A 10,141-nucleotide genomic window follows, 5' to 3' on the forward strand; every position below is an offset into this window, starting at 1 on the left:
TTGATAACGTTTGTAGGTAGATCTCTCTCCTCATTGACATGTGAGGGGTACAATTTATAAAAATCAAGCACTAACTTGGCGATAAGCTTCTACTTGGCCAAGAAATATATCAAAATATATTAGTCCAATTTATTAAATTCGAGTTATTTTAAACAGGATTAGATTTACAATTAGAATATAATACATTTACTGATAGTATTGCATTTATCATTACAATTTTATTATCTTTATGGGTAAGTTAATTTACAAATGTATTTATAGAACGGGTGAACTTATGCACTTGAGAACATTTTGCTATTCCCTTTTCAACTTTCGACTTATTGTGAATAAAAAATTTGATTAGGATACATTTAAACGCATTATTTTGTTTATATATAGTACTCAGTGTTTTGTAGTTAAATTTAGAAACAGTTTAACAATCACAAGATATCTTCAGAGTAAGAATGAAATAATTTTTAAAAATTTTACAAAACAGCTCTTCTATAGTTTTATTCGATGAAGTAAAAATTAGAATATTGAGGGTAACTTGGGAAAATCGAGTTAATATATTTTCAGTTAATTTTTCTGATAATATGGCATTTTATTAAATTTTATCTTAAAATTTGTTGCAAGATTTTCTTATTAACTCTGAAAATAAAAATAAAAAGTCTAATAATATAAAAAAATCAAATAAGTTACCAACTTTTATTCTTTTATTTTTTAAAAAAATAATTTATAAGAAATTCTTGCAACGCCTTTTATGAAAATCATGTACTTGGAAAATTAACTGAGACTATGTCGACTCGACACTCATAAGTTAAAAGTTACACTCAGTATTTTAAGTTTTGCTTTTCCAAACAAAACTTTAGAAAAGTTGTTGTTTTTTGAAACTATTTTATTTTATGAGACATATTAGGATTTTTGTTAAGTGATTGAAGAAAAATAATTGAATTATGTTAAAAAAATTGTTTCCAACATTTTCTTCTTTTTTTAAATTTTGAATTGACAGCAAAACTCGATATAAGATCATATTTGTATTGCACATAACTATAGAGTAAAGCTTATATTATTGACTCAATTATCAACTTAGTAGATAAAAAGAACATGATTTTCAAAATATATATTGAAAATCAAATTCTTACTGTGATGTTATTGTAAGCAAAACAGAAAGAATTTGTTAAAAATCATTTCGAAATGCACGAAATAATTCAACTTTATTTTAAGGTTTTCCTTTAAAAACACATAAATTAAATTTTTAAAAAAATATACTAGACTTTTAAGTTTCTGATTGCTTCTGTCAGGGTTGGCATAAAATACTTCATTTTAGTCATGAATTAAATCCTGATTAAATTTTTTCAATTTTTTAAAAATAAATAACTAATTTAAATCAGTTTAATTTTAAAAAAAACATTAACTTAAACAAACATAATTTTTATAACATTAATTATGAATTAATTTTTAAAAAATTATTAATTTAAGTTTTACATATTTTCATACAGTATAGTTAATAAATACATTCTTAAATGTGTGAATTTTTAAAAAGTCTGATTTAATTGAAAATGTATGTTTATTAAGGAAGCTATTTTTTTTATTACGGAGTAATAAAATGCATATGCATTGAAATCACTATGTTATCCCTTTCATTATAAAATGCATTGATGTAAATAGTGATTATTTTTTTTAGAAAAATAAATCAGTAATTTTAACAAAATTATTAAAAAATATTAATTGAAAAAATATATAATTTAAAATGTTTTTTTACTAAGAAATTTGATTTGAATTTTTTACTAAGAAATATCGAAAGGGATATTCATGTAATTATTATGTTTCAAAATAGACTACACTTAAATAAGAGTGGCATGAAACCTTTAAATAGTATTTTTCCTTTTAATATTTTTAAAATAACTTTCAAAAAACATATTTAAATTATGTCCAGTTAGTTTTTTGCTAATTAAAATGGAAAGCTTTTATGTCTTATTGAATATAGAGTTAGAGTGTATCAAGACTTCCTCAAACCAGAATGACGTAATTTTTTTTTTCAGTAATGTTTTCTTATCTAAACTAATTTACTTTTCATTAGACGTCTAGTTGACAAATTGTCATCATGTCTAGTTGACAATTTTAGCAATTATCACCAAGTTGAATCTGAGAAATATAACTATGATTTTTTTTCTTAAGGCTGTGATTAGTATGTAATAATATAATAATAATTTTATCCATTTTTAGTAAGAAATATTAACTATTTTACTTCTATTTTTAAGCAATAGTATTATTAAAATATTGTATCAGATGCTTTGGATGGTAAATTTTAAAAAAATTCAATTAATTTTATTCGTATAAAAAAAAATCCATTTTAAATCAAATATGTGCGATTTTGGAGTAAAAAAAATAATGATTGCCAACCATGACTTCTGGTCAGAGTCATTTTATGCTCAAATATGTTTTTAAAAATAATATGCAGAACTTTGGTTGAGATAGATTGGTTGAAACTGGTTTAAAATTCAGATTATTAAATATATTCAAAAATTGCATGTAAAATTTTTTTTTAATTATTAAATATATTAAATAAATTCAAATTATTAAATATTAAAGTGAAATTTTTAAACTTAATTAAAACTTGATACTACACCCTGAACTTTTATTTTTAACCAATTTAAGACGACATGTTAGCAACAAATGTATATATTTTTTAACTTTTTAACCAATATTCTTGAAGCAATTGCATAGGTCTAATTAAACTTTTGACCGATTTTCGAAACTTTGAAAGCCATACGTCACCTTAAAATGAACTAGAAATTTTTTTTTTCATAGCTTAAATGCAGTTTGTATTTTAAAATTACAGAAGTATTAAAATTTACAAACATATAAAAAAAATTCCTTTTAAATAAAAATTACTAAAAGATGGAGGAAAACTTATTGACCAAATCCCCCTCCACCCTCAACACACTAGCTTCTGGCGAACAATATTGGCGAGATGATGCTTTTATCAGAAATTGTTTTACTGCATGAATGAAGTAGGAGGCAACCTTTATTAAAGGGGGATAAGAAATCATTAGCGCAATCAGGTATCACCGTTCCAATTTCTAGGAGGCGTTTGTACAATATGGGCTATTAACGACGATCTTCTTTTTTTCTTTATTTAACTAAAACTGGGTGCCTGGGCCGCGCAGCGGCCCCTAACCCATTCATCATGAAGTATTTACAAGTTGAATTAAAAAACATTTTGAATTATGCAGCATTTAGGTAGCATTACAGAAGATCAAGCTTGATAAATTGAACATGATTTGATATTTAATATAAGTCATGATTTATGCAATAATCAGAAATTTTTGTGAATATAAAAAGCACAATTGATATTTAAGCATTGATTGGTATTAAATTTGATGCAGTCATAGGTTGTGATTAAAGTATGAAATTAAATTAATATATAAACAAGTACAGATTAAACATGATTTGATATTTAGTATAAGTCATGATTTGTAAAATAATCAGAAATTTTCATGAATATGAAAAGCACAATTGATATTTAAGAATTGATTGGTATTAAATTTGATGCAATCATAGGTTGTGATTAAAATATGAATTAAATTAATATATAAACAATTACAATTGATATTTTAGCATTGAATGGAATTTAAATTTGATGCATTCATAAGTTGTGATAAATTATGAGTAAAATTAGAATATATGCAAATGCGATTGACAATTTAGCATTGAATAAAGTTAGAATTGTGTAATTTTAAGTAGTAAAACAAATATAACATGATATATGATAAATTTACAGAAGTTTTGTTTAATATTGGTGTCGCCATCTATCGGATACAATTTGCAATTTAATTGAGCTGTTTTACTTTTTTCATTGAAGAAGAGTTTGATGATCTACATATTACACTAATGCAAGAGTTCAGAATGAATAGTCCGGAATTGGGCATGACTATGACATTATGGAGCATTATCTCTAATGATTCTTTGCAGCAATTGGAGCTCTTCATTCTTTATGAGTTCTTGCAGTTCTTTTATTATTATGACAAGTCTGCGAGCCATACCGGCTGTTGTTGTTGGAATCGGGCGAGAGCCCTTTCTAGTGGGACGGGCTATGCACCCAGTGTAGTTTGCGGTGTGGGATTCACTACAGTTGCAACATTTTGGTGGAGTGTGTCTGTCCTTTCTGCATTCATGGGAGCGATGATTGCCAGCGCATTTTACACATCTTGAGGCAGCGTTGCATGATCTTTGAGTGTGGTGGAATGCTTGACAATTAAAACATTGAATTGGTCCACGACCCCCCCTAAATCTCTCTATTCTGACTGGAATACTTTGAATAGTGGTGATGGAGTTAATTTGATGATTTTGCACTGTATTTTTAAGAATTATGAGAAAAAGTGGGAGGAGCCTATAGGCCTCGCCCACTTTTCTCTTAAACTGTATGACTTTATGAGTTGTAATGCCTGTTTTTGCCAGTTGATGGGAGATCTCATCTGTTTTGTATTCTGTTGATAGTCCACGGAGTAATACTTTAATATGTATGGTTGGATGTGCTTGTGCAGAGGTTATGGGTGTGTCTGTTTCTTCATTGGGAACTTCCATGGGTGGAGCTATGTTGGAGTTGACTATTGTTTCAGATAGTAGCAAGGAGGTGGCGGCATCTATTGGTGAAGAAGAGGTGCTTTCTGTAATCATGATTTGTGTATCCTCAATATTTTTGGCCTTGTTTTGCTTTTTCTTCTTCCTTTTTCGCTTTTTTGTAGGAGGCTCTGCATTATTTTTAGCTGTATTTTCTGTATCGGTTGTCATTTCGCTTTTCTGTTCTAAATTTTGGCCTGCATCTTGAGTTTCCATAAGTTGAGTTTTGAGTTGCGAGCAATCCTGGAGCACTCTCGCTGTTGTTTCAACTTCTTCGTTGGTCATCCTTATCATTTCCATCCATTCTTCATATAACTTTCGTTCACCTGGACTCATGCTTTCCACATTTACCGTTGGTTCTCGTGAAGTCTTTTCGGTTTGCCATTTTCCGCCACGTGGATGATTTTGATATGTGGCCATATTGCGTGATTTGATTTTGTTGTCGAATTCTGTGGATTCCTCATCCGTCGTAGAGTCACTGAGGTTTTGACGCCCGGTAGGCGTGCTTGTCTTTCCACCACGTCCGCAACGTCGAAGACTCATTTTGCAGTACTTTAAAAATTGAATTGAATAAACTTAATTTTTGTACTTTACTTTAAACTAAGAGCTTCAAACTTTGCCATGTCCAGCCATAATTTCGAGAGAATTATTAAGAACTACTCACCAAAAGGATTAAACATCAATAACTCAAAAAAATTTTCCTCGTCAGGAGCATCGTATGGCATCCATATATATCTCATCGGGAGCGACATATCCAGATCATTAACGACGGTCTGCATGGGTGAAAGCCCTTATATAGCAAGACGGAAAAGAGAAAAACCTGGTACGTAAAACATTTCATTCCAGCATTTTTTTCGAAAAAAATGAAATATCTGTAACTATCAAGATTTCTTTTATAATCCTGGCATATATATAAAACTGCTTCTTTTCCAAGATAAAGTCACCATTCGATCATTGGATTTCGTTGAGTAAGGTTGTTTTAAAACCGAGCTCCTGCCACGATGACTTCAATAAGATTTGGCCGCGGAGGGAAGGTTTTCCGACCCTCTCGCGGATGCGTTCATGACGGTGCGTTTGATCAAAATGCCCTTAGAGAAGCGATGGAAGTTGCTGCCCGCAAAAAGGCTTCGAATTGTACAAACAAAGATGATTTGATTAGTATGATTCACCAGCAAGAGAAATTAACCAACCAAATGAGAAGAAGCTTTGATGAAGGACAACTGACAAAAAAAACCTCTACAGAATGATCTATCTTGAAGAAGAACTCAAAGCCCTTGCTAAGCCAAAAGCTCCAGAACCAGTTTTGGAAACTAAGGATATCCTGATAGCGACTCCGGCCGTTTCAACTCCTACAACAGAGGAACCAGAGTCTGCGTCGGAAACCATGGATATACAGACTACTACACCGGTTGACTCAACTCCTGTAACAGATGAGCCAGACTCGATCCCCCCCTCTGAGCCTGCTACACAACTACTTACTACTGTTACGAACGAAAAGAAAAAGAAAAAACGGAGAAAGAACGGTGTCAACTCGGCGACACCAGCCAGTTCTGAACCCGAGTTAGAAAGTGCACAAACCCACCACGAGAAAGAGATCATCCCTACAACACCGGCGGAACCTGATTTAGAACAGATGGAGCTAGGAGACACTACTGAAGCCCCGGCAACAGTTGAGACCTCAGCTACTTCACCCTTTCCGAAAGATACCCTGCATCCCACCGGCAGGAAAATCAAAGCCCTCGTACGTGGACTTAGAATCGACACCGAGATAGAAAATCTCGAACGTGAACTCTCAGATATTGGACTACGGCCAATCAGGATAGAGCAGATGAGAAGGAGGCGGGGCCAGGATTACAAGCTCCTCCCCTTCTTTCTGGCCATTCTGACCGACATTCCCAAACACCGGGAAATCTTCAAACTTGACCGATTACTGGATACACCCATCCGGGTAGAAAGATTTCGTGGAGGCCGACACGAAATCCAGTGCTATAAGTGCCAAGGATTTGGCCACACCCAGAAGGACTGCACAGATAGCCCAGCGTGCATGAAATGCGCAGGAGCGCATTATTCCTACCTATGCACGAAGCCCCTGAGCGAGCCTCCGACGTGTGTGAATTGCAAGAAAGACCACACAGCCTGTTTTTCAGGCTGCCCATCCAGACCAAAGAGAAAAATCGCACCGAAAAGGCGCACCAAAACTAGCTACAGCTGAAATGGATTTACAACCAGCCTTTCCTCTTTTCCGTCTCGCTTTCACCCCTGACGGTCTGGGAAACATCTCTGACGATGATCCGAAGGCATCGCAATTTTGATCCTCAGAGGAAACTAGTTCAGATGACACTGAAAAATTCTCTTACTGTTAACCACAAAAAAGTTTATATATATATATATATATATATATATATATATATATATATATATATATATATATATATATATATATATATATATATATATATATATATATATATATATATATAAATAAATCCAAAAATATAAAAACAGACAACTGTACACTATTTCACAAATAATTTAGAATTCCAAAACTAGAGTGCGTGTTAATTTGTTCCACTATCAGTAATATACGGAATAAATTTCATTCATTTCTTGACGGTGTTGCGATTTTCACAAACAATAACGAATCATTGCATATTTAACATTAATACTTTATTATTAATTTAAAAAAATACAGGTGAGTGTAATATTCTTATTACTCACTTTCATAGTTCCTGTGATCTTATGAAATATATAGTATTGTGTATAATCAGCAATATTATACCGTTCCCAAATATTACAGAATAGCCCAAACAGTTGACGAGATCTCACAAATTGTAAAATTCACATCACATATCTTCCCCACCACGATATACGATTGGTCTGTAATTATTTTAAATTATTAGTCATATCCAAATACAATACGTTTCGAATACAACCTTCAAATATAATGTGTGAGTTGGGTGGGTAGAGTAACTAATTTTGTTGAAGGAGTATTGTGATTTTTAAAATATTAAAATTATTTCATAAAACAATTACTGGTAGTGAACATTATTTGTCTATTTAGTGATATTAAAAAATCAAAGAGTTATGCTATGCATGCTTCATTTTATTGTGGCTCAAACAGAGCTAAATAAAAAAAGTGATATAGAAGTTTGTTTAAATCAATTTTAATTTCCATTTGGTTTTAAAAGGTTGCAATCGTCTGACGTCACATCCATGCAATGATCTTTCATATTGCAATTTATTATGACGTGTTTCCATAAATTATTTATTTACTGAGTCTGTTTTATTCCTTGAAAAGTAACGCCTACTTTTTTCTCTCGACGCTGTACATCAAGGGTTTCCAACTTCATACCTGCCAACTTTCACTCCCTCCGAGAATGGATTGTAAAGCATTAAACGAAAAACAATCTGACTCAAAAATATACTTATATTTTGATCCCGTTGAAATTCGCTTGAGCAAGGATTATTATGCTTTGATATATTTATTGTAATTATTTATACGTAGTGGTGGTCATACTCATTTATAATTATCATTATAATTAAAAAAGTTAATTGGAATAACCTGAGTATTGCTACCACTTTGAATATGAAAATAAAATCTTCCGGAAGAGTTGGCAGGTATGCAACTTGCATGAGGAGTGATTTAGATGCGAAAAAATCGACCGGATAAAGATTATGACAATGGTCTCGAAAATCAGGATCCAGATGTTGGTTTGAAAAACTGCGACTTTCGGATTATCATTGGTGTCTTTTGAGTGAGTAATACCTATTTCATACTCTTGCAATCATGTATGTTTTTCTAATTCTGAATTAACTTAAGAGTATGAGTAGATGCAAGTTAAGTTAAATGATTCTGCCCGGTATAGTAGCTTTCAATTTAAGTTAACATCACTGCCGAAGTTAATATTCGCAATCACGCAACAATGGCCACGTATCACCAACACGGACGTGGCGGAAAGCGGCTGACCGAAAGACGTGCACGTGGTTCAACGACGGATGAGGAAAGCTCGGATTTTGAAACCAAAATGGCTGAAAAGTTAGCAGACATGGGAAGGAGAATTAAAGAAGATGAAAGGAAAAATAAAGAACTACTTGAGAAACTAAATCATTTGGAGCAGTCTCTCATGCCTGTGCCAAATAGGCCCGAAATACCGACAACACCAATTAATGTCATTGATATGGAAACTTATGAAGGCGGCCAACTTTTGGAGCAGACGGGGAATGAGTCAACCAGAGATTCAGAAAGCTCAACCAAAAATATTGCAGAACCCCCTTTGAAGAAGAAGAAAAAGAAAAATAATGTCAAAAAAGCTGAAGCAAATCTAATCATGACCACAAATAGTAAACATTTTTCACCGATAGATACGGCCACCTCCTTACAACAATCTGAATCTATATCTGATACTGACTTAGCTCCACCCAAGGAGGATTCCAGTTCAACTGTAGATCCACCCACAACTCGAGCAAAAGTTCAACCAATTAAGCATATAAAAGTTCTTATTCGTGGTCTTCCAGTTGGATTCTATACTGATCATATCTCCCAGGAACTGGCAAAGTCAGACATCATAACGCAAAAGATAATTCAGTTTCAGAGAAAAGTGGGCGAGACCTACAGGCTCCTCCCACTTTTTCTCACAATTCTTACAGAAACAGATGTTAATCGACAAATTTTCTCTATCACCAATATACAAAGTATCCCGGTCAATATTGAAAGGTTCCGAGGCGGACAAAATCCAATCCAGTGTTACAACTGCCAAGAATTTGGACACAGTCAAAGATCATGTAATTCACCATCAAGATGTGAAAACACCGATCATACGAGTGCCAAAGAGATGAAAATACACCACCTAAGTGCAGTAACTGCGGAGACTCTCATACAGCCAACTACACAGGGTGCAGAGCCCGTCCCCGCAGGAGGGGAACACGTGCCATACCACCACCAACAACAGGACTTGCTCAAAGGTTGGTTACAATAATTAAAGAATTGCAAGAACTTTTAAAAAATCAAGAACTGCTTCAGAGGATTATGGGGGAAGCCACTCCTGCACAGTAACGTCTTTTTTTACTTGATTTGAACTTCTATTTGAACTCTTATTATTATTCAGAACTCTAATTTTCCATACAGATTATTAAAATAAATACTGCATACTGCCCTTTCAAATTGAAGTTGATCATACTAGATGGCGCCACTAAGGCTTGACAAAATTTATGTAAAACCTTCACGCCTATGAATCACGACTTTTGTATATATATAATCATCATTTATTCATGCTCATATTCAATTTTCTGTACACATTTATGGCAATTAATGTAAATATCTCTGTTCAAGTTGTAATGTTTTCTAATCAAGGTTATATTTTCTGTACATTTTTTCATGGCAATTACTGTAAATATCTCTGTTCAAGTTTGTATTTTCTCTAATCATGGTAATATTATTGTAAAGCTACCACAACGACTGCTTATATTCAAAATGTTTTTAACTCATTTTTGTAGTTTCATGATGAATGGGATAGGGGCCGCTGCGCGGCCCAGGTGCCCA

This window comes from Parasteatoda tepidariorum, chromosome 5 (assembly GCF_982258835.1).
Source record: "Parasteatoda tepidariorum strain Cologne lab strain chromosome 5, Ptep-v5.0, whole genome shotgun sequence".
Classification (NCBI taxonomy): Eukaryota; Metazoa; Arthropoda; class Arachnida; order Araneae; family Theridiidae; genus Parasteatoda; species Parasteatoda tepidariorum.